The 25,784-nt window shown below is 32.5% G+C and overlaps 1 long non-coding RNA gene across 1 annotated transcript in view; it reads right to left on the bottom strand.

Annotated features, from left to right (window-relative positions):
• Positions 1-221: 221 nt before the first annotated feature.
• The window catches only part of LOC144375093 (uncharacterized), a 38,212-nt gene continuing 12,649 nt past the window's right edge, over positions 222-25,784 (bottom strand). Inside the window, exons 2-4 of the long non-coding RNA XR_013434533.1 lie at positions 7,040-8,120; positions 4,175-4,333; positions 222-2,740 (exon numbers count right to left, since the gene is read on the bottom strand). This is a non-coding gene — a long non-coding RNA (uncharacterized LOC144375093). The remainder of the gene's footprint in view (positions 2,741-4,174; positions 4,334-7,039; positions 8,121-25,784) is intronic.

The following is a 25,784-nucleotide window of genomic DNA, read 5'->3' as shown; positions in this document are numbered from 1 at the left end:
GTTGTCAGAAGAAAGGTAGAGACCAAGCCTTTGAACACAAGGACAGTGGCCTGCATCTCAGAGCTTAAAGTGATTGTCCTCTCTCACATCCGATAAATCACGAGAGTGTTTGCCATTGCATTTGTGTTATCACAGAAAGGTATGAGATGCAAGAAATGAAATGTCATTCTATTTAGTTTATCTAAAATAGAAAGATAAACTTTATTGTATTTCTGTCCACAGTTTTTTTCTTTCATTGGTTTATTAAGTTATTTGAGTCACAATATTCATTCCATATAGACCATTTTCTTCATATTTTAGCAATATACACATACCAACTTTTGTCACAAATAAGCACAAGTAAAACCTAGTGCCTTTTAAAATATTGTGCACTTTGTCTGCACTGCTTTTCAGTTTCATTTAAGGAGAGCCAATGCACACACAGTAAATGAGAGAGCAGGGAAAACCACAGCAGGCACCATTTAATTTCTAGTGAGAGACCCTGGTGAGCCCCCAAGAGGAGCCATATTTCAGAGCAGGTTCATATTCTTGTCCTAAAACAAATGACTTGCATGTTACAGCTTCTTCTTACTTTAAATGTTACCTATTTTTCATTGTGTGGAATTCTAAATATATCCCAAGGAAAATTAAAAGGAGTAGAGGGTTGTATTTAGCACTGCATTATGGTCCTAGTTTCCTAATTTCCTGGGGAAAGATGTAAGTTTTAAAACAAGTAGCGTGGTAAAGCAGCTTTACAGTAGATTTGAACTACAGATGGGTTACTTATTGTAAGTTCAAAGAACTCCAGTAGAGACGAAAATAAATAAATAAATAAATAAAGTGCCCAGCCTGTTTTTGATGAGTGTTTGACATTTATTACTTCCTTTGGCTTTTTTCCCCCCTTAATAAATATCTTGTGTGATTTAGGAGAACCAAGCTTCTAGCTGCTGTAGAGTCAGAAATTAAGTTAGTCAGAAAATGATATTCCCTCCTTACCATTTGATTCATGGAAAATATGGAGACACTTTCTTTCTCTAAATGATTTTTGACAGTTCTCTAAATCCCCTTTTCAACTATCTTAACTGTCTAGGTCTGTAATACCTATGCTTTGGAAAACTCAGGAAAAAAAAAAAGAAGAGTAACAATGTACTATTTTATGTTTTTAGATGTTGGCTTCTCCAGTACATATTCCTGCCTCCTCAGAGGAAAGTGGTTGGATAGTGAAACTTCAAGAGTTACTGCCATCACCATCAAGTTTCTGTTCATAGAAAAAAAAATCATTATGGGGTTTAGAATACTTTTCATTTATGTCTTATAAACAAGTTTAAAAATAACACCAAAAAAGGATGTTAACCATATGCCGCCTCAGAGTTTGTGACTAAAGGGGATAAAGTTACCAGAGTTCCCTCAAGCCCTTTGAACTTGAGAGCCAGTGTGCATTTTCCATCTCTTGTGCACTGATAAACAGTAACCCCTTCATTTCTGCACTGACTTGTGCTGTGGGCTCCCTCTATTCAGCAAACATAGTATGTCATATCATTTTTATTACTATAGTTAATGAGAATACATCAAACAGACGCTTAAGTTCACTAAGCTTTTGTTTTCCTTAAACCCCTTTTTTGAAACAATATTTTTACATCAAATAATGATGGAAAACCATGACTTAAAAATATCCAAAATATCTCTGAATCTCAAGAATGATAATCAGTTATATTGAATTTTAACAAAGTTTTCATTTCATTGTTCAAAGTGAATTAGAGATAAATTATTACTTTGGGGTAAGGATGTATCTTTTACTGGTTATAAGACATAATGCATTTACCTTCACTTCACAAATTAACATGTCACTTATTGAGTATTAAATGTAATAATGTCATAGTTTTCCACCTACTGTAACATGCTATTTCTTATAAAAGAATATCACATTCATATTTTTCTCCACATTTTGTGTACATTTAAGCAAATATGGAAGCTTCAAATGTGCACAAACATTCAGGAACTTAAGTGTTACTGATATCATGACATCTTTGTCACCCCCACAACGACATCATCTTCAAAAGATTGCTAATTGCATGTTACATTTTATTCTTGTACTATGGGAAAGGAATATAAATCTCTAGATACCCAATAAATCTGAATTAAGAAGTGATACAAGCAAGATGGTTTCATTTGCCATCACCATAAAGGGTACATTAAAAATTTTAAAGTCTTGCCTATTTTACCAGTTGGCAATTGTTTAAAGGATAGAAAACATCAATGCAATGTTACAGGGTTTCTGTTTTTATTTTTGGAAGTGGTTTTGATATGGCTACTAATCTATACATCATCTTTCCTCCACTCATTAGCAGCATCAACTCTTGTAATAAAACTGGTGATGAATGTGAGTTTAGGATAAAAATCATATACTGATTTTGCAGTCACTGAAAATAATACAAGAACACAGTGAAGATTAACCTCTGAAGTTTTCTAGATTAGTTAAAACAAGGAGAAGGGAAAATGTGGACCTGAGAGATATTCACCAAAGACTATACATTTGAATAGTTCAGGTTTCAAATTTCTTCTGTATTGCTGGAGAGTAGCAGATGTGTTCCTGTGCATTTGTAGTTGGAATTCTACAATCTTTGCAAGGAGGTCAAAGTCTGGTGTGGAAGGAATCTGTCAGAAAGTTTGCCAGTGGAGCAGAGATTCTGGCTACAGATCCTGGGTGGAGATGGGCATCTGTTTTCCATGATGGTTCTTCATTATGACTCAGTTTGGGCATCTATAAAATGATGATGGAGTAATAACAAACTTACAAAATGAATGGTAACAATAATGAAGATAATATATATACAGTTATTAAAATAATGCCTTTATTGTCATGTGTGCCTCAAAATAATTTGATTTCTATTAGTCATGTTATTATTGATTAATTCATCTTTGAGCCAAGACAAGGACTCAGAGATATAACCATATACTAGATGTTTCCAAGTTCTTTGCTCCATAATGGTGATCTGTGTTTAGGGTTAAAGCTTCACAGCCTCATCTTAATTCTGACTACCTTTCATTGGACTTAGTTCAAACATTGAACTTGACAAAACATACATACTTTCCAGATAAAGTGCCTGCCAAGCTTGATTTGGTTAAAATTTGAGATTTAAAAATAAGTTTCTTTTGATACATGTATATAGGCCAACAATGTGGTCAAACTATTTATAGAATCACACAAAAATAGACAAAACTAGTCCATGATGAAGAAGTCAGATTAGTAAATATGTGTCTACATGGGTAGGTAATGACTGTGAGAATAAGGAAGCAAGCTTCTTGGGTACTGGTGATCTTTTCCATCTTAGCTGGGTGGTAGTTACATGGTATGTACATTTTGTAAGGATTTGTCCACTGGCACTTACAGTGTTGTACTTTGTAATCACCATATTATAATTAAGTAATTACCTAGAATTAAGGATTTCATGAAGTGTCAATTATATAGAATTCACATTGGTATATTATGGGTCATTTGCACTTTGATTTCAAATTCAGGGAAGCCTCTAAACCTCTGCACCTCTTCTTAATTATAAATTATGACACTCAAATCTATTGCCCTTTATTATTTTTTTCTGCATAATTTTGCTCATATTCAAATCATTTCCAATAATTTTTTGAAAACTTTAGCACTCAACTCAAGTCTTAGTTTTGTTTCGTTTTTCATCAAAGTTCTATTGAAAAAAAAATAAATCCTATTGCACTCTTGGAAAAATGTAACATCTATTCTTGCACAAAGACATCTTGTCATTTTCTATTCTTGGTCTTATCTCCATGTGCTTCAACTTCACTTCCAATAATCCTGCCTGGGCATTGTCATTGGTGTGAAGGGTTTGGCATCCCAGATTTAGATGTATAGATCTATGGCAGTCTCCATTCTTCCAGCTCTCTCATTCCATTATGAGTAGAAGAGTTCTGTTCTTTGTCTAATCCACACATTTCTGGAATCTGATCTGTTTTCTCAACTGTTAATTTTTCTCATTTCTTTACCATGTTCCTTATTTAGCTTACAAATTACTATTATATTAATAACTCATTTCTCCAACTCAGTTGGACTTCCTTTGCATATCTTTGCCAAGCCCCAATCTTAGATCATTTAAACTAACCTATCATCTCCATTCTCCCACTAGAGCTGCTAGAGAAAATCACAAAAAAATAAAAGTTGGTAACACACCCATTCATGATGACCAGTATTGATCAGCCTTGATGCTACCTGATGGTTCTTAGTGTTTGCCAATTCTCTCTGCAGTTATCCACAGCACTCATTTGAATTGTCTTTATCAATTGCACATACAACCTCCTCCATCTCTCTCTCTCAAAGTAATTTAGCTTCCTATGGAAATGGAGAAAATAATAACCCTTAAACAAAAATCATCCCAACATTCTGCCACCAAATGAATAAATATAATGGTTTCATTACTTGTTTTTTAATTAGTTTTTTTTAAATTTATATATGACAGTGGGATGCATTTCAATTTTTATTACATATATAGGGCACAATTTTTCATATCTCTGGTTGTATACAAAGTATATTCACACCAATTCATATCTTCATACATGTACTTTGGATAATAATGATCATCACATTCCACCATCATTAATAATGCTATGCCCCCTCCCACCCCTCTGCCCTATCTGGAGTTCATCTATTCCTCCCATGCTCCCCCTCCCTACCCCATTATGAATCAGCCTCCTTATATCAGAGAAATCATTGGGCCTTTGGTTTTTTGGGGATTGGCTAACTTCACTTAGCATTATCTTCTCTAACATCATCCATTTACCTGTAAATGCTATGATCTTATTCTCTTTTATTTCTGAGTATTATTCCATTGTGTATATATGCCACATTTTTTAATCTATTTATCTATTGAAGGGTATCCATGTTGGTTCCACAGTTTAGCTATTGTGAATTGTGCTGCTATAAATATTGATGTGGCAGTATCCCTGTAGTATGCTGTTTTTAAGTCCTTTGAGTATAGACCAAGGAGAGGGATAGCTGGGTCAAATGGTGGTTCCATTCCCAATTTTCCAAGAAAACTGAACTCAAAATAGATCAAGGACTTAGGAATAAAACCAGAGACCCTGCATCAAATAGAAGAAAAAGTAGGCCCTAATCTGATGGATCATGTGGGATTAGGCCCCAACTTCCCTAATAAGACTCCTTTGGTGCAAGAATAAAAATCAAGAATCAATAAATGGGATGTATGCAAACTAAAAAGTTTCTTTACATCAAAAGAAATAATCTGTGAGGTGAATAGAGAGCCTACATCTTGGGAGCAAATCTTTACCCCTCACACATCAGAGAGAGTACTAATCCCTAGGGTATATAAAGAACTCAAAAAGCTAAACACCAAAAATAAAATAAAATAAAATAACCCTATCAATAAATGGGCCAAGGACCTGAACAGACACTTCTCAGAAGATGATATACAGTGAATCAACAAATATATGAAAAAATGTTCATCATCGCTATCAATTAGAGAAATACAAATCAAAACTAGTCTAAGATTTCATCTCACTCCAGTCAGAATGGCAGCTATTGTGCATACAAACAAAAAATGTGGGGAAAAAGGTACACTCATACACTGCTAGTTGGACTGCAAATTGGTGCAGCAAATATGAAAAGTAGTATGGAGATTTCATTACTTGTTTAAATTTCTTCTTTGTACAACAGAAAATGTTTTAGTCCTCATGTTCAACTTGTGTTCTGAATCTCCTTTTCTCATCCTTTGTTGGAGATCCCATGCAATCTTATAATTCTTCCCTCCTATTTCTTGAACCCTTTTTTCTATGGTAGGTAATTCTTATTTTCATCTTATGACAATTTTTATAGAAGGCTTCTCTCTGTCCTGCCTCTCCCTCTAATCACTACTCACCATTTTGCTTTCTTTCTTAAACAGTGAAATATTTATATATTATATACAGATATATACATCATGTATCTTATATAAGGCAAACATAACATAAACATACATATATTACACATCTATATTTAATTAAATGTGTACTGTATAAATATGAATATATGAGAACTTTTATATAAACTTGCACATACAATACATAAGTTATACACACACATCTTGCACACATGTTATCTCTACAAAACTAGCCACTAAAGTTACATGTAACTGATAACTATGTTCTTTTATCTAATAGACACATTGTGACCCTTATGACCTTTGTCATACTTTTTGTTCACTTAAACTCTCTCTTCATCACAATAGAAACTCTGTAAGAACTAGAGCTATACCTGTCTCTTGTATTTCTAAACTAGCAGTAAATACTCAGTCAATATTTTCTGTGTGACTTAATGTTCTAAAACTTTATATAACTCTTTATCAGGATTTACATTTATAAGAACACTGGCCTTTGCAGAAAGTATAATTCTGAGTTACTAAAGCACAAAGAAAACACTCCACAAAACTTTTCAAGTCAAGTTCTCTAAATTTAATTTAAATTCACACTTGTAACAATTTAACTTATGATCTTACATAATGCAATTTCTATAATGAATAGGCGAGTAAGTAATGTATTTTATATCATCCAATATATTTTGATTCTTCACTGTTTATCAGATGTTCTTCATATTTGTGTGTCATTCTGAATCACTGTTTAGATGAGAGCTTATTTTCATAATTTATATAAATGGGAAACTTTAGTTTTCAATGAACAAAATATATCCTTCAAACATTAAAAAAATATATCAAGAAAGTGGTAATTTTTCTGACAGATTTGTAACAATAAAGGAGACTTCACTTTCAATCAGGTATCCTTTCTGTATAGCCCATTGCAGTATACGTATTATTGGAGAATCAATATCACATCTCGAAAAAAATCTCATTCCTCCTTGTAGTGTTGTGGTTTACCTTTACATGGAGGTTAGTACTCTTCTAGATAGAATGTATTTTTCCATTTTTCAACTTTGATTATCAATCCTTTTCCCTATGACTGACAAAGTTTATGAAGCTACACTTTAGCAACACGAGAGGATCAGGCAAGTGGTCTAAAAAGGATCTTACTCCTCCTGCTCAATACTTACCAAAATCTCCCCAGGGAACAGTGACATTGAGGGCAGAGGACTGCTTGGAGCATTTCCTTTCCATCCACTCTAGCAGATCCTCACAAGAATCTGTTGCTGGGTTCAGCTGAATATTCACAGTTGTGTATCATTTTGACTTCTAATAGAAGTATTTTTGAATTATAGAATATTATTTTAAAACGTGCATGATTACATTATATATTTATCATGATTATATGGCATCAAAGATCTCAGGACTCTTTTTTTTATAACATTATTTTATTTATTTTTATGTGTTGCTGAGGATGGAACCCAGGGCCTTGCATGTGTTACGCCAGCACTCTACCACTGAACCACATTCCCAGCCCCTCAGGACTCTTAATTAAAGATTTCTCCAGTCTGAATAAGTACACATTCTCTGTGAATGATTTATTTTTATTTTATGGACTCTGAATCCCATTCTTGATTGTATTAATCCTCCTTGTCTAATCAGCAGCTCATAAGACTGGGAAAAGTAGGTCTGGGTTTGCCTGTTGCTCTTAGGTTAATCAGAAGAGAGTTCCTAATTCTTGAGAGAATCCTATAGATTCAATGACCCAGGAAATTCTACAAGTTGCTATCAAGACAAAACAAACTACTTTTGCTTCTCAGAGGAAGACCAGTATGTGGTGAGGCTAGATGAGTCACATAATAATAAGTTTTATGTAAAGAGTGTGGTGGTCACTAAATGTCAGTATGGTTTCTGTGGGACATACTCTCCATGGATAGACTTTCAAGCAATAAAGAAATACACTTTTCTTGAGTCAGCCTTCTGGTTAAATGACAGTATCCCTGTCTTCACTTAACATAGATGTCTTCACTTAAGGATAAATGAGAACACACTGCTCATGCTGGAGTCGGTTCTTCTGACCATGTGTACTGGCTTCAAGTCCTCCTGTCCACTTGGAAGCAGGCTCTTGGCTCCAGGCACATAAACCAGCCTCTCCTGGCTTCTAACCTGCTGTTCTCAGTCAGAAAGTTCAGCCCAGCTGCTGTCCTGATCATTTCCAAAGCATAGCACCTTGGATCAGCAAATTACCATTTTTCATTTTAACCAATGCTCCTGAAAACCCAAAGAACCACAATATTAGTAGAATTAATGATAACCAGTAGCATAGAATAAAGAAGCCAGTAATGTTATTAAAGCCATAGACATGTTGAAATCTAACACATTTATTTTGCTGAATAAGCCACTAAGTATACAGGTTATATTTGAACGTTTTTATACTGTGCAATTCTTAATAAAAAAGAGTAAGCTCCATGAATTTTATCCCTATTCTGTCTTGTACACTTATTAAGAATTGTTTCATTTCTTAGGAAATTATCTGCATATTGAAAATGGGCCTTATTTTTTCAAATTAAATTGACAACAAAGGTAGGGATCAGATATTCTATAATTAACAAGGAAGAGTTTATTTCTACTAAATTTTGCAGAAAATGATGAAAGCAACATAAAATATTATTTTTAACTCTGAAATTTTTCCTTCACTATGTGTTTTTTTTTTAAATTTCTTATTGATAGACATCACCACTTGGAGAAACTTTCTATTACTTAGACATACTGAACTGTCAACTTACATTGAATTGTGAAAACAGATTAAAATGAAAATGTAAAGTGCCAAGCTTGTTTTAGCATTAAAAAAAAATCACATTGGCCTGTGGCCAAAATATTTTCCTCCCAAATGTCATCTTTAGAACAATTTTTTAAACCCACTGTGATTGCCTCTCCCTCCTCTCAACTCCCAGCAGGCTAAAGCAGACCTCACATAGTCCCACACAGATGCAGACAGAGAAACTGCTCATTATCAATCAACGAACACAAACAAGCTGAAGACTGCTCAGTTCCCCCTGTTAAAGGTAAAGAGTTTTAAAGCCCCCAAAGAGTTTATTATTCTGGGACTGAGATCGTCAAAGTCATTTGATTTTGACTCACACAGTAGCCACAGAGGTTAAATTGAGGTTAAGTTTCCCAAACAAAATGGAAGCAATTAAACAGTTAAAATAATGTCACTTTTCTTGCTTTTAACCCAGAGACCAAAAAGGAAAAAAAGTATTAATATAATCAAAATGTAAATTTTCTACCTCTGAGTAACAAAATGATTCCTAAGAAATTAACTTTTATGCTTAATTATATCCTATTTTTTCAATAAAAATCACACAAGAATAGTATGTATGTCTCCAACCAGTAACTAATTATGGTTTATCTCTTTGTAATAGGTTGTCTGAGGAATTTTGAAGTCTCTTTTTTTATAAGTAGGAAAAGAATCAGGCTTATTGAAATGGGATAATAACATTACTTCGGTTTGTTTGATTAAAGTCAATTATGAAGAAAACTAGTCACAGACTCAGAAAATCTCAATAGCACTATTCTTCCTTCCTCATAGCAATGTGCAAGCATAATGTAGTTTATACAAATAAATTTTACATATTATCTTACCTATTTCTAAAACAATTACATAAAGGAGAGGGAAACAAGTTGGGGGGGGGAGGAAAATCAAGACATTATTTTATTTGCCCAAGAGGACATACTTAATAAGAACAGAAACCAGACTAGATTTCTGCGCCAATTCTACCACATGATATGATAAAAGACCTGGAATTATCTTTTTTTTCAGTTTCATTGAATTTTTGGTTTATCTCTAATTAGAATATTAGGTGGTAGTCTTTAAAGAATAACATTTTAGCCCTATAAGCAAGCGTTAAAATACTGTTAACTGAATCTTGTGTGTTTAAAAATATAACAACTCACCACCATGGACAATGGGATAGCTCGAAGTGTTTATTAAACCTGCATGTACTGGCAAAAAAGAAGTAATATACATTGGACTGTGACCAACTCAAGATCCTTCTTTCCTATTTTGGTCTTACTAGCTATTCAAAGAACAAATACTCCCAGCCTGAAGTTAATCTAAGATTTTTGTACAAAAGGTCAATAAAAGAGGAAGGGTGGAATTGAAAACTGGCCCCATTAGAGATGCTTTATATTCTATGCAATGTTCAGATACAGTAGCTGGGATAGGAACATGGTCTCCTTCAGGAATCAGAGGACTGGCATGCACAAGGTGCAGAGAAACACTGCATTCCCAACTGAACCACATAAAATAATACATGTAGTTTGCCAAGGACACATGCAGGTCTCCTATTCCATATGAGGTTAGAGCTTGTATCACAGATGTCCAGCCAAATATGGCCTTCCACTGACCCAGATCATGCTACAAGGGAAGAACCAATCACCCTGAGGAACAGGTTTTCTTTTTTTTTTTTTTTTCCTCTTGAAGACTTACATTCTCTTTTAGTGGGAACACTGGGCTATTAAAAGTCTTAAGGAACGCTTTGTAATCTATTCTAGGTGGGTACCTTCCTAAAACACAGTGTGTATTTAAGAAAAAGAGAGATATCAAAGAGTGGAGTTTTTTTTTTCCCCCTAGGTGGAATGCTTAGAGAAAACATTTTAGCACTATAAACAATCATTGGCATGCTGTTTATTGAAACACATGTCTGAAAAAATATTTTAACACTTACAGATAACTGGGCTAAAGAATGCAGCTTTTTATTGTTAGGCAGAATAAGTGAGACACATTCTAGTGGAAGCTAAATGTACATCTGCTGACTCTCACAAAAGACAAGTGGGTAGTTCATGTGAACTTATTTGCCTGACCACATGCCACAAAGTCTAAGGAAAAAGCTACTCTTCCTATGGTCAACTTTTGCTCTGAAGTATTTGCTTGCTGGGGCATTTGACATGACATACGAGGGGCACAGACGGTACTTGTGGTTGTTTTGTTTGTCAGAGTGGTGTGGTCAAGCAGTTGAAGTACTTTTAAATTCCATTTTAATAATTTAATAATTTTTCCTCAGAGGAAATAATACCAGCCATTTTAAAGGAAAGGCTACAAGTTATTTGAGGAGAAAGCAGAGGATTGAAGGGAAACCATGAACATTAAAAAAGTAGGATTATCATTATTTATTAAGTATTCACTATGTCAGTAATGCGGCAGACACAAATGCCATATTTCCTTCTTAAAGTAATAAAGTGAAATAGGTAGATACTATGAATGGTTAGTATTTATTTATTTATTTACTTATTTGATGATGACAAGAAAATCATGACTTCATACTGTCCAACATGAAGCAGAAAAAAAAAAAGGTGAAAAAAAAAAAAAAGAAGTGCATAAGTACCCTTTCCCTGACTCTCTAAAAGAGCTTAGCTAGTCAGTTCATTTGATGCAATCCCCAAAGTAAATTGTGTCTAAAGGATCCTCAAGATGGAATTTTAAAATAGCACATCTTATCTTGTGAACCCTGAGCCATCACATTTGCAGTTCATAAGTTCTTCTAAAACTCTTCCTGGACAGTAGCCTTTCCTCTGGGCATCACATGTGGGTCAAGTGTGGGTTATGTGTGGGTGATGGGGAACTGTGGTTCACAGGTGCTTAGTGGCTTACTAAGTTTATTCAAAGATTTTTGGAATCAGAAACAGCTATTTATTCTCCATCTTGCTGATAATTTTCTTTACTTCTTCCTCTGTTGACTGGCCAATCAAAATATTTTATTGTAAATATTAGAAATATTGATCACTGTGTATTGACTTACCTTATTTTAACCAATGGTTTCATTTTATTGTGCTTTAAAATATAATACCTTAGTTTCTGATTACAAATGTTATCCATGCCAATTTTTGTATATCTGTTAACTATAGAAATAGAAAGAGAGAATGAGAGAGAGTTGTTGCTACTTTTTTTATATCATTACTTTTTCCATTGTATAAAACCTAGAAAATCTGGTAGATCAGAAGCAAATATGACAATATGCTAATTGTGATGCTAAATAATATATGGGAAAAGCTATATTTTTATCTGTAAGGGTTAGATACTTACATTTTAATTTGAAATCTAATAAGACTAATAAACCTCTAACAGAACAATTAGATATTAAAAATGAAACTCACCTACATAGCTATCACTGAAAATTAACTACTCTAAAAATCTGAGACTAAGTCATTATATGCTTAATTTTTAATATTCAATCTCATAAATTTTGAATGGATGGTTTTACTTTCCACAATTTTACTTTTTTGTAAACTTTCATATTTCACTAACTTTTACCGTCAAAAGCATTTCTGAGGTCCTAAATTATAATTAAAAACATGTTTTATAATCATATCATCTTTTTCATTGTATCATTTACAATAATTGTAAATCTATTCTATTATCATTTAAATCATTTGATTTTTTAAAATCACTACTATAAATAGCACTTGAAAAAATAATTTTGTATGAAATATACTGGTAACTTTGTTAAGACTAATTTTAAGAAGTTCAATCATAGGGTTAAATACACACCAACTTGTCATTGTTTTTACATATATGCACATCAAACTCTTCTCTAAGAGGTTACAGTTTGTCCTCCTATGAGAAGATAATGCTATAGCTTAATACATCATATTCCAAACCAAACTGAGAAAATATAGAGTTTTGGGTTATGCCAATTTAGGAGTAAAAAAATATTTTATTTTATTTGCATTTATTTGATTGCTTTTCAGGTTTTATATAGAAGAGGTAATGTATATATTATTGCCTCTTGTTTTTCTTTTTCCAAAGGTTGACTTGCAATGAGTTTTGTCTTAGTGCTAATAATTTTTTATGCATGGAAAATATTAGTGCTTTTTTACATGTGTAGCTAAATAATCTTTATAGTTTATATTTTCTTGAATTTCATTTTCAGCATGTATAAGTTTGAGATTTTATGTTGTCAAATTCTTTTTTGTTTGTTTTTTCAATCATTTATCCATTGTGTTTGTGCTTGAAAATTCTTGTTTTTAATTTTCTAAGTCTGTGGTAAAAAAAAAAAAATTACCACAAGCATGGTGATTTAAAACAACAAAAAAAATTATTTTCTCACAGTTCTGGAAGCCAGAAGTCTAACATTAGCATTGCTGGTCAAAATAAGTGGCAAGAACACGCTCCTTTGTGTGGTTCTTCCCACTTCTACCTACATTCCCTGGTTCATGACACTTTTCTCTATCTTCAAAGTCATCAGTGTAGTGTTTTTACCACTTTCTTGTACCTTGTGGGAATGTGTCTAATCCCCCTCTTCCTCTCTCTTCTAAGGATGCTTGTAATGTCAATTAGGGTTCCTCTGGGATAACTCAACCTCTCCTCAAGAGCCTTTACTTAACTTAAGCACACCTGTGAAACTTAGACCTCTTGAAGTTAAATTCTTATTCCAGGCATTGGGGATTGTTATCTTTAGGTGGCCATTATTGAACTTATGAAATTTTCTTTTAAAACCCATTTATAATTTAAATATTTAACACCTCTTATTCCATCTCACCATTTGAATCTGCTATTATTCTGCTATTATTCTACAATACTATATCTAGGCTGGTTTTGGTGTTTATTTTGTAATGTTTATAGCAAGTATTACTACTTACATTGGGATCCTGGAGATTGACTTATCAGTGAAGGTATAAAGTGGTGATTTGAAGCACCCGAGAATCTGTGTGATATTATTCTATTATAATTAAATATATTGCTTACTGTTAGCTTAGTTAAAACATCTGGCTAAAATTCTTCAGACTAACAGGAGTAGAAAAAAGATGCAAGTTTTTCTACCTACAAAATTATAGGAAAAATTATTCTACAACACTATATCAAAATTTGATATTCATTAGGAGAAAGTAAATGTTGAGACTGATCTCTTTTTCATCAGAATATTCACTAACTATAATCACAATAATAGAAATAGTGGTCATGTATGTATCTACATCATTCAAAAAGCATTCCAAAATAGTCTCTAAGGATGGTGAAAGTCAATAATAGGGTTTTGTCTTTAATAAAAATTCTCTGATTTAGCTCCCAATCTCATTATATTCTTTAAAATGTGTGAAAACAACTTCTAACCCCAGTTGTTTTTTATGACCCAATTTTAAACTATAAAATAAAATGACCACCTATAAAATAGAATTGGTATTATAATTTTAGTTTCAAATAAATAATCAGATGCCTTTTTAAATGAATGCATTAAGATTTTCAAAAATTGTATTTTTTTCCTTTCTGTAACAGTTCCAATATTTTAGAAATATTGTTTATTACTCATTTCTTATTTTTGGTATTTGGATGCAGTATCACAAGTTACATAAAACTGATTACTTACAAAGTATTTTGGGTGCAAATTGCCTATGAGCAATGGATTCAATTTATTTGCAAAAAAAAATTTGGTTCAGTTTTTTAGATAAAATGTTTAATATATTATAAATACATAATGTTCTGAAGAGAAACTTTTTCATAATTAAACCTCTAATGGAGTAGGTACTTAATAAACTGTTAGTTTTAAAAAATCTTTGTTTTACCTTAAATATACACAGTTGTACAACCATGGAATCTTACAGACTACTCTGAAATATGTAATCTATCACAGAAATTGAGAAAAAAATTATTTTATTTTGGTATTATCCTTATGATATGTTTGGTCTATATTCTTAAATCTCTTAGATTAGACAGTTGACTTTAAATTAGTTTTCATAGATAAAAATAAGATTCCTGTATAAGCATTTTTGCAAAGAGGTTTTATACATGAAGTGAAATAATCAAAATTGATCTTGAAAAAAAAGTAGTGCATAAAGGCTTCCATCTCTATATTTACTTCTATAAAATTATTTAATATTATCAACGAGTGGTTACCAGTAATTTATTCTTTGGCCAAACCAAAAGATTGAAGACAATTGATTTAAATACAGAAGTGAAAGTGAAATGGTGTAGATCTTCACTATTCCTGCTATGGATTATCTACTTGACTGAAACCCAGATCAGATCCTTTGTCATTCAATGATCTTGATAAGAAATTGTCTGACTATGTTATATCTCAATTCTCTTATGTAGATAATATAGGTAGTTAGAATAGCTCCTTTGCCAGGATTGTAAGAGTTATTAAACATAAAAAACCACTTAGAAAAAATGTATGGGAGGTCGTAAGCATTATACGTTATATATGAAATAAACTTCCTCTTCTTCTCATTCTACTTACATTTACCTCTTCTTTCCCTCAGCTTTCATTTTTCCTCCTCCTCCTCCTTTTCTTTCCTCCTCTTCCACCTCTCCCTTTTTCGACTTCTTTTCCTACCCATCTTCTCTGCTCCTCCTGTTTATCCTCCATGTTTCATGATTATGAACTTCATGAAGATATTATCCCCAATATAATACCATGTATATTGTATTAACTCAAAAAGAAATAAATTTCAGTGAGAGAATGAATGGTTAATTTGAATGTTAAAGGACTTCACCAGTTGTTATAGTCTATCTCAAATCTTGGTCATGAATCCCTTAATTCAATTATCCCTAACTACACACGTTTGTCTTTTTCTTAAATAAAGTAGACATTTTGTTTTTAGCCTAGTCAGTTTCTTCATACATTTAGCTGCTAATTATCATTCGAGTGTTAATTACTTTAAAACTATGATCTCACTGCTGGTTATTGCTTTACTTGATTTATGTAACCTGCTACTATAAATTTAAGTATCTAAATTCATTTTCCTTGTCCTCCTTTCTAATGTTGTAAAATTAATTTTAAATAAAAAATACATATGTGTGTGTATGTATGTATATCTTTAAGCATATAAGTTACTGCCATTTCTTGAAAGTAATTAATAAACTCTATTTTTTAAGAGTCCTCTGCTTTAAACAAGCTTGCATTCATATTAGGATGACTCACTTATGGAATTAACTGCAATACAGAGCTAGGCATGTACTCCATTATAACAAAAAGAGAGGTAAAAAGGTAAAGAGATTCTTTGCAGGCACAGGAAAAGAACATACTTCTTCTCTTTTGATATGCTGAGTAAAACAATTGAGAATTGGGTAAAATCAATAACTACCTATACTCTAAGTGAATTGCCATCTCTTTCTCTAGGTCAAATTAACTGTATGTATGGAAATTTTAGGAGAACGAGCTTAGTTATTTGTGACCAATAGAGTATTTTGGAGATGAAGATATATTGCATATGCAAAATGAAGTTTCAAAGAAAGCTTGAAATGAGAAGTAAAGATGTGAAACATCATGCTAATGTCTTAGTATTAAGCTTTTTCTCTTGCAAATATACACTACTTATAATTAAGACCTTAGCAATTTAATGCTGATGACTTTGGGACTGAAAGCAAAAGGAGTTAGAAAGCTCTCATAGAAAACTATTTTGGACATGTAGGATATAGGTGATTAATGTCCAAATTAAGTCAGTACAATGGGGAGCAAAAAAGGAAATAACACCTCATCCAGGGCTTCAATTAGTTTGGCCACTGACAGATATGTGATAGGCACATCATCAATAGAGATGTAGTGACTAGTTATCAGGCGCTAGGGAGGAAGTTCAAGAAGTGTGTGTTTTAAAATCCAAGTAAAGGACAGGATAGAAGCACACTTAAAGTTGAAGGCATAGGAGAAAGAATGCCTGTAGGAGAAACTAAGGAATTCTTATTGGCACCAACAAAGTTCAAGTGGATTTCAGGCTTCTCTGTGAAGTAAGTAAGTTTGTTGTGTACCTTTGATGTTGAGTTAAGAATTTGGGAACCATCCAGGAAGGGTGATATTTGAAATTATGGGAGGGAAGTAGATTAGTGAAGAATGTGTAGAGAGAAATGGAATATATGCTGAATGTGAGACCTTAGAAAATATCAGTACTTAGGGGACAAATAAGAAAAATAACTGGTGATGTAGCTTAACATGCAACAGTATAAACTATAGTTAAAAGTAGTTTTGTTTTAATACTGAAATTATATTTGGCTAAACCGATTCCTCAGAGCTATCCTATAATAGGGTGTCCTTGGATTTGAAAAGAAACTATTGATATGAATCTTTTTCTTTTCTGATAATATTTAAGTAGAATAATTGGAGTCAGGAAACTAGATTTTAATTTATTTGGAAACAAAATGGAAAATAAAAAGTAAAACAATTATATCCAAACTATTATTTCCCTCAAACTTAATATAGTTTAATTTTATTACTTTTCTATTATAGTAACATATATTCATACAGAGACTTTAATTTATATTAGAAAGTATGGAGCAGTAAGAATATTGCTGGAATCATCACAATCCCTGATCTCAAATTATACTACAGAGCTATGGTAACAAAAACAGCATGCTATTGACATTAAAAAAAAAAAAAAACAGACATGAAGACCAGTGGAATAGAGTGGCAGACACATGAATAAATCCATTTAGACAGTCATCTGATCCTTGACAGAGGATCCAAAAACATATGTTGTGGGAAAAAATAACCTTTTTAACAAATGGTGCTGGGAAAACTGGGTATCTAAATGTAGTAGAATGAAATTAGATCTCTCAGTCTACACAAAAATCAACTCAAAATAGTTTAAAGACTTAAGAATTAAACAGAAAACACTAAAATGTTTAGAAGAAAACATAATATTTATACTCCAAAATATCAGTATGGACACTGACTTTCTTAATAAGATTTCCAAAGCTCAAGAAATAAAACCAAGAATCAATAAATGGGATAGCTCCAAATTATAAAGGTTTCACACAGCAAAGAAAAAAAATTAAGCTCATGAATATACAGCCTACAGAATGGGAGAGTGACAGTTAGCTATTCTAACAGGGTACTGATACCCAGAATATACAAAGAATTCTAAAAACTTAATACCAAAATGACAACAACAACCCAACCCAATAAGTGGGCAAATGAACTAAGCAGACACTTCTCAATATTTAAGTGGCAAAAAAATGTGTAAAAAAATGTTGAATATCTTTAGGAATCAGGGAAATACAAATCCAAACTATACTGAGATTTCAGCTCACTCCAAACATCAAGAATATAAACAATAATAAATACTGGTGAGGATGTGGGGGAAATGGTACACTTATACATTTTGGGTAAGAATGCAAGTTAGTACAATCACATTTCAAGGCAATATGGAGATTCCTCAAAATGGAACCACCATAAAACCCAGCTATCCCACTCCTTAGTATTTATCTAAAGTAACTAAATTCAGCAAAATATAGTTATACAACCACATTGGTGTTTATAGCAGAGCAATTTACAATAGCCATGTTATAAAAACCAACTCAGGTATATGTCAATAGATGAACAGATAAAGAAAATGTTGTAAATATTTAGTATATATACACAATGGAATTTTACTCAGCCATAAGGAACAACAAAATTAAGTAATTTGCTGCTAAATGGGTGGAACTGAAGACATCATGCTAAGCAAAATAAGCCACTCAGAAAATCAAAGGTTGAAAATTTACTCTCATACATGGAAGTTAGAGAGAAATGAGGATTTTTTTTAAAAGATGAATTTCATGTAAATACAAAGGAGAACAGGACAGTAGAGGAAGGGACTGCAGAACAAAGTGTATCAAACTATGCTATGTATGTATACTAACACAATGAACTCCACTTTTATGTATACCTGTAATGTACCAATTTTAAAAAGAACAATACATTAATAGAAGAAATATCAGTAGAGTAGAGGAAGGGGATTAGGGGAGGTGAAAGGGAAAGGGGAAATACTAGGAATTGAATGAAGTAAATATATTCTATGCATGTATAAATATATTAACAAGAACCCCACTATTATATATGTAACCCCACTATTATATATATATATATATATATATATAACTATAAGCACTAATAAAAACATAAAAACTAAAAATGTTGTAGGAAAATTTTTTTAAATTATTCAAAAATGTAATATCAGAAATCATTAAATAATAATAATTTAGTGAACATTTTCCAGGCTACAAAATATATGCAGTTTTTTACCTACAACATAGAACACATATAAATCATGCACATAATATTAGATATATACTTGCATTTTTATAATTGAATGTAATACAACAATTTATTATCTTCCATTTCACCCAGTAATATAGTTTTATGATATTAATCAATATAAATATAAAATTAGTGCCTGCATTTCTAGTTCACTATTCTTATGTAATTTGTATAACAAATTCATTATTTACAATTAAAAATATACATACTGGTATACTAATTATCTTTGAATAAATTGCTAATAATATGATTCATGTTTCAAAGGATACACATTTTAAAGTGGATTAATGCACTGATTAGGTTAAGGCTGTCTTAACCCAATCATTTCACATCTGAATTTTCTTGTATTGTCTCACATATGAGCTTTTTGGGGACACCTCATCTAAACCATAATAGATAGTCACAATATTTTAAAATTTATGATTAATTAAATATATCTCATGTATATGAATAACCACTTAATGTTTAGTTCCTACCAGGGACCTGGGCTTCACTAAATGTATAGTCATCTTTGTATTGGCAGAATTTGGCAGACATACTGTCTGGACACATAATAAATACAGCAAAAGGTATTATTTTTAAAGTATTCTGTCATTTGATTTATTGTAATATAAATGAATTTCAGAGAAATATAAGAAAAATACTCAGTTTTAGTGTTCAGGGAATGAGACAGTATAATGTATTATTAAATATATTGTTCTAGTATTGAAATCCTTCTCAAGACTTTTTAAAGATATCTATGATTTACTTTTGTATAACTTTGAAATGAAAAAGTTCTTATTAATTTATATTCATTGATTAAAAATAGTTTTTATTTCTCTTTATGTGCAAAAACTACACACTTGTGAATTTGTCATGAAATTTACCACACAGAATATTTTTTGGTAGCTATTCTACATGCATTTAATCTGCACAATAACTCTATGAAGTAAATACTATTTTCTTTCTTTTATAAATTTTGTTTTAATTAGTTATACATGACAGTAGACAGCATTTATGCACTTTGATAAATCATACATAGATGGGATATAATTTCTCTTTTTTCTGAGTATACATGTTGTAGAATCACATTGGTCATGCAGTCACATATATACATAAAGCAATAATGTCTGTTTCATTCTACTATCCTTTCTATTCTCATATCATCTCCCTTTCTTCACTTCCCTCCACCTAATCTTCTGGAGAATCCTGTCTTTGCTCTCTGACAGCTTGCTAAGATGCAGCATTTCAGAACTTCCCTTGCTGCTTCTGTCACACTTACCATAACTCTTCCTCTCTCCTTTTTTCACTTCCCTCCATCTAATCTAGTGCTCCCCCATTGTGAGTTAGCATCTGCATATTAGCGAAAACATTTAGCCTTTGGTTTTGGGGGGATTAGCTTATTTCACGTATCATGATATTCTCCAACTCCATCCATTTACCGCAAATGCCGTAATTTAATTCTTCTTTTAAGCTGAGTAATATTCCATTGAATACACTACCATTTTCTTCATTTGGTTTGGTCTTTGTTCATTTAGGAGATGAAAAAATAAAGAAGAGAGAGGTTAAAATTAGTCAAATCACAAGTAGATTGTGGACATGGAGTTGAGTGTTTCTTCTTGCAAGAATATTTATCAAAACGTAAGTTTTACTCAAGATAATAAAATATTCAAGAAGGTATTTGGTTTTGGCCAATGAATGTATTAGCATGCCAGGAAAAAAAACAACAATAGAAAGTACTTTGGCATGATTGAGAAATTCCAAGTCACATTGATTATTATCTTTGGTCATAATACTTCTCTTGGTTAGCAATGGGATATGGAAAACCTACAAAGTTACTGAAATAACTGAAAAAAGGAATAGAGTAGCTCCAAAGACCAATTCCATTTTACCTACTTGTCATTTTCCCAGGGCTAAGATGATATTCTTTATTAAATCAATCATTTGTTTCTCAGTACCCATAAAGAAGGGCCTTGATTATACCAAATGCCACATAGTCTGTCTACTAAGAAAACTGACACTTAGCTGGACTGGTAGAAAGAATCTGAGAGGTGGTGCTCTTTTATGGTTTAGATATTAGGTGTTCCCCAAAAGCTCATGAGTGAGGCAATGTGAGAGAGTTTGGAGGTGAAATTATTGGGTTATGAGAGGCTTAACCCAATCAGTGCATTAATCCTTTGATTGGGATTAATTGAGTGGTAACTGTAGGCAGGTAGGTTATAGCTACAGGAGGTAAGTCATTGGGGGTGTGACTTTGGGGTTTCTGAGCCACTTTCTTTCTGATGTCCTACCTCATCTCAGGCCTTGAGGAATGGAATCCACTGTATATGGACTGAGACCTTTGAAACCATGAGCCCCCAAATAAACTTCTTCCTAACTTGTTCTTGTTGAGTCTTTTGGTTGCAGCAATGAAAAATCTGACTAAAATGTGCTAAAGGGAAAGTACCTAGAAGAGTGAAGATTTCTGAATATCAGTGAAATAAGAATCTGTTTGTGTAAAGCATTCTTTTTCATTTAGAGAGAACTTGGAGGCATTTCAAAGAAATTGATGAAAATAGACATGCCAAGTTAGTTTTGTAAGAAAATTAGTAGAAACAAGTCAAAGTTCTTTGAGGTTGAATACAGTGTTTATTTAGGTGCTGGGTTTAGAATGAAGAGAAGATTATATCAAAAGAAATACAATTAAGAACCAAAGGATAGCATTGCTTTTATTTACAAAAGGATAGTTGCGTTCTTTGGTTGTTGAGTACTAGCTTGTTACTTTTGTTGATCAAATAGTCTACATTTTCATTGGTGTGTGAATGTGTTTGTGTATATGTGTGTGTGTGAGAGTGATTGAATAATCTATCATCCAGAAATGCTTTAAAATCTGTTATTTTGGCCATAGTATTTTCAATTTATGTTTGGAAAACTGTGCATATTTCTCTTCAAATTCATAAGATATTTGTAGTTACAGACAAGTTTTAAAATATTATGTCTATTGAATTAAATATTTTGTCATATTTGATGAGCCTCTTAAGCAGTACCTTTTAACTTAAAGACGATTTTGTCATAAAGCTCTGTGAGCTTTCTTTGAATCATTATTTTATCAGTCATTTGTTTGTACTTCCCAAGACAGAAAAACCTATAGCTGTTCCACCTCAGAGCCTTCTCCAGAATGGCTGGTGCTCCAAGTGAATTATCTCTTTAATAGTGTGCTAGGTCTCTTCTTAAAAATTAAATAGGAAAGAAAGGGCTGGGGATGTGGTACAAGAGGTAACGTGCTTGCCTGGCATGTGCAGAGCACTGGGTTCTATCCTCAGCACCACATAAAAATAAAACAAAGATATTGTGTCCACCGAAAACTGAAAAATAAATATTAAAAAATTCTCTCTCTGTCTCTCTCTAAAAAAAAATAAAATAAATAGGAAAGTGTAATCTCACCTTACTTTGGAGTTTCAAGATATGGTTAACACCTTGTTTATAGCTTCTACTTTTAGAATATTTATCTTCAAAGAGCTTCTTCTCTCCCTTCTGATCTTTTTTTCCCTTTCAGTGGTGACTCAGTCTCTGTCTGTTTAGCCTCGTGGATTCTTATTCCTGGCCTACATGGTGTGCTATTATGAGACTGTCATCTAGGTCTTTCTCTTTCCAAGACTCATTCCTTGTGGGTGGACACATATTTATTGACCACTCTGTATGATTCAGACACTATGCTAGGAACTGAGAAATTAAGGCAACTAAAGCACATTCCCAGTGGTTAAGAAGGTCATAGGATAATTTAAAACACAGATGTGCAAATGAACCATTTTACTATAATGAGATATTTGGAAAAAAGTGTATGTGAGTACACTAAAGTTGCCATTATTTACTATGTTTGTGAGACTCAGGGATGGGTTCAAGGAAGCAGGATCAACTGAAGAGAATTTTGACCTATGATAATTAGAGCTTCCTCAGAAATAGAATGGTATAGTACTCCAGCTAAAATGATTTGAGTGTGCATATATATATGTTGTAAGATATTGAACAAATTGTAAATGTTAGAATACCAGATATACTGCTAACTGGGAGGTGTTAAGTGATAAATTTAAAAACACAGGAACTGTATTATTGAAAGCCTTTCTACATTGTCAAGAAAGATATCAAAAGACTGAGTAAGTGAATGACCTGAGTGATTTTCATTTTAACTAGGTCACTGTGTACTCAAGGTTATAAGTTTTGAGAGGTTATTGCAAAACTGTAATCAAGAGAAACAAAGACAGCAAGGCAAGCAAATGGCAGTAGGAACAAAAATAGGACTAGACAATTCATGTGTAGACAGTGGAAAAAGAAAAATATGGTAATTTATTTGATTAAGAAAAAAAACATAAACAAATAAAACTAGGAGATGCATGAATCAGAAAAATAGGGTAATTGATTAGATAACAAAACAACAAATAAGCATATAAAGCTAGGAGATGTATGAGGGAAGATAAATGAAAGGAAATGATTGACTTTGAGATTTCAAGACTATTATGTTCATTATTGAAAAGTACAAATGAAGGAGGGATGGTTTATTTGGGATAATAATAACTAACTTTGCCCTTATTAGATTTTAGTTCCACAGAGTGTTTACAAAGATATGACTGCAAAAAAGATAGGAGGTTGAAGGAGAATTATAGGCTAGAAATATAGATATGAAAAATATCAAAATATATTTAATAATTGAAGCCATGAAAATGGAGTGATTTTGGTTTTTTTTAATGGTAGGCTGTAAAGAGAAAAGATAAAGGGATAAACCCTTGATAAAGAAAGACAATTTAAGAGAAAGTGACTGTTAACCAAGCTGATGGTAAGGTATCCATCTGGGAAATGAAGAGTTTGGTTGCAGCTGCATGCCATAACAGAGGGGAAGCTTCAAGTAGAAATTTCAATTGGCCAAATTTCAAATGCCAGAGATTTGAATAAGATGACAAATGAAAAAAATGAGGAGACCTTAATGACCTAATTCGATCATTCTCTTGATTGCCTGGAACTGGGTTAAGCAGTAAGTTAGGATAAGATTGGAGAGAGTCCCAGTGAATTCCTTCTTTAAGAGAAACAGAAATTATTTCATAAAAAACTGGGGATTCATGAGGGCAAGGAAAATGCTTTTCACTGAGTTTGTCTTTTTTTATCTTTCCTTTAGATCAGGACATTGGACAGGTTTTTGACTCAAAAGAAAAGAATCAAGAGGTATACCAGAAATTAATATAAAGAAAAAAATTTAAATTTAAAAATGTCTACATAGGTACATTATAGGAGCCAGGAACTGATAGTTTATATTATAAAACTCAGGGAAATTTTTATAATGATTTCTATTCCACAGGAAACCTTCCTCTAAGAACTAACATTAACATAGAAATATAAGACTAGAAGACACTGAAAATGTATTAAAGACACAAGATTCCATTGTGGTAGTCACCAGAAAGTAAAATATTTTTAGGAGAGTCCATTTGAGAAATTAAATTCTGCTATATGATATTTTATTTTTTATTAAAAAAAATTACCAAGAGGAAATCCTTTGTGTGAATTTCTTCCTTTAAAAAAATGATTTACAATTGTCCATGACTAATATATAGCTTATTATTTATTTATTTATTGCTTTTACTATCTAGTGAAAATAAGACTGCTCAAAAGGAAACTTGAGACAAATATTAAGACCTTTTCATTTTTCGTTTTGTTTTGTTTTAGCTAAATTTAATCCGGAATCTTAAAGCAACTTTTGTAACTAAATTCATATTTTATCCACCACTTAGCATGAGTGCCTATGCTGCTAGTTAAAAATAAGATTTTAAAAATTGATATGAAAGAGAATATATCCAGTGAGTACAAAAGTAAGCTATCAACAGCACATGAACTATATCCTAAGAGTGAAGGTCCTAGAGGCAGCTGGCACATTTACAATGGGTACCTTAAGGAAGTTTCACTAAAAAGGACTCTAGGAAACTGACACAGGCAGCAGGAAAACTACAAGAGACAGTGCTGAATTTTAGGTCTCCAGTAAAAGATACCATTTCCAACCATGGGACTTAAGTGAGTGAAGGAGAGGAATTGTTTACAGAACTTAGAAAAAGAGACAGAAGAATGCCATCAGCCCATTAAATCCTTTTTTCACCTGCTCTGATTTCCTGCTGTTAATCCCCATTAACACATCCCAAATAGAAGCTAGAGGACACTAGAGTCTGGATATGGAAACAAAGAAGAGTAGACAAGAAGAAGAGGATATTTGGAGGAGCAAATAGAAAATCTCCAGCATATATATAGTTCATTTTAAAATAAACAATGATAGCATTTTCTGAAAATGAATTCAGTTTCTTAGTAGACACAATCAATCAATAATAAGCAATATAAGTTTAATGGTATATGGTATTTGAGCCTCCTTAAGATCTCCAAATCTTGGTCCAAGGATGGTTAGAATTATTTCCATTTTCTCATTAGTGAGATGTTCACTGTAGTCTACATTTTCCAATCTGCCCATAATTTGGACTTCCATTTATTCCAGATTCAGTGAGCTCATGGTAGACCACTGTTCTCTGGTTTCTTCACTGACTCATTTCAGAGCACACACCTGTGGCATATCTGCATCCAGACATACCAGCCATATCTTGCCTTCCATACAGGTAGAGTAAAAGACCTTATTGAAGCACTAAAGGCAATTTTTACATTTTAACTGAGGTTTTCTTACCTCTCAATATCTATTCTCCCCACCTTTTTTTAAACCAATCCAGTTGAAGCTTTCAACTACCCCTCTTATAGAAGGAGAACCCTTCTCAAACACACATACCAGTGTGCACAACAGAAAGAGAAAAATTGCTTTGTGAGGAGAACTTCAAACTGAAAAAGAAGGCAAGTTTTCTATGGCAGTCTGTGGTAGAATTATTTGCATAAGCGGGGTCTTTGGATTCCATTCAAATCACATCACACAGGTGGTCCTATGCAGTAAAAAAGT

The sequence above is a fragment of the Ictidomys tridecemlineatus genome, chromosome 2, assembly GCF_052094955.1.
Source record: "Ictidomys tridecemlineatus isolate mIctTri1 chromosome 2, mIctTri1.hap1, whole genome shotgun sequence".
Lineage (NCBI taxonomy): Eukaryota > Metazoa > Chordata > Mammalia > Rodentia > Sciuridae > Ictidomys > Ictidomys tridecemlineatus.
This window is presented reverse-complemented; position numbering and strand designations above follow the sequence as displayed.